Below are 1004 nucleotides of genomic sequence, written 5' to 3'. Positions count from 1 at the left end.
GCCGGCTTGCCCTGGATGGCGGCACGCTGGCGGCTCACGCTGTCCCACCCTGCCTGCAGTATGCAAATTAGCCGCCATCTTTGTTGGCGGTTAATTTGCATATCACGCTGATTAGCCAATGGGAGGCGTAGTGAAGTTACGGTCAATTACCATGTTTGTCTATTATTAGATAGGATAGTGGATCCATAAGTATTTTCTAACATGCAAGTAATTTCACTGTTCATTATTTCTAGAATGTAAAATTTAAAAATATAGTAGGAAAGTTGGATATCTGAACATTTGAAGTCCAAATTTTGCTTATTCAGTTTAACAGTGTAATCTATTATCATATAAACATTTTTGTTTCTTTGAGAATAAATTCTTGGTGGATGACTTATGCTTACTTGTAGAAAAAAATGATAGGAAATAAAATATAATTTGTTTCCACTTCTGAAAGTAATTTATTATTTAGTAATTTGATTTTACATACTCTCTGAATGATGTAGCTAAAGTCATAAGTAAATAAAATACTCCACCAAACCAAGAAACATCAATTCAAATTCAAAAACTATTAATTATTGTGTTAATTCTGTAGCAAGATTTCTTAAGGCAATTATTTTTAAAATCTTCAATGAAGAGAGATTTTTATGGAATATGTTTTTAATTGCCATATTATAAGTAAATGGAGTTATCAAAATACTGATAGAAAAATGTATAACATTTTCTAAAACATCTTTATTACTATACTAGAGGCCCAGTGCACAAATATGTGCATGGGTCAGGTCTTGCCGGCCTGGCCCCAATCAGGGCTAATCTGGGCTAGGCCTGTCGGGGGAGGAGATGGCGGGAGGTTGGCCGGCTGGCCATGCCCCTATCAGGGCCCAATCAGGGCCGGCCAGCTGGTGGAAAGGGCTGCAGGTGATTGGCCGGTAAGACCCACCCCCGATTGGGGTTGGGGGGCCGATTGGGAGCAGGCTGGCCATGGGGAGGGGCTGTGGGTGGTGGGCCAGCTGGCCATGCCCCCG

This window comes from Myotis brandtii, unplaced genomic scaffold, assembly GCF_000412655.1.
Source record: "Myotis brandtii unplaced genomic scaffold, ASM41265v1 scaffold21, whole genome shotgun sequence".
Classification (NCBI taxonomy): domain Eukaryota; kingdom Metazoa; phylum Chordata; class Mammalia; order Chiroptera; family Vespertilionidae; genus Myotis; species Myotis brandtii.
Note: the sequence above shows the minus strand (reverse complement) of the source record.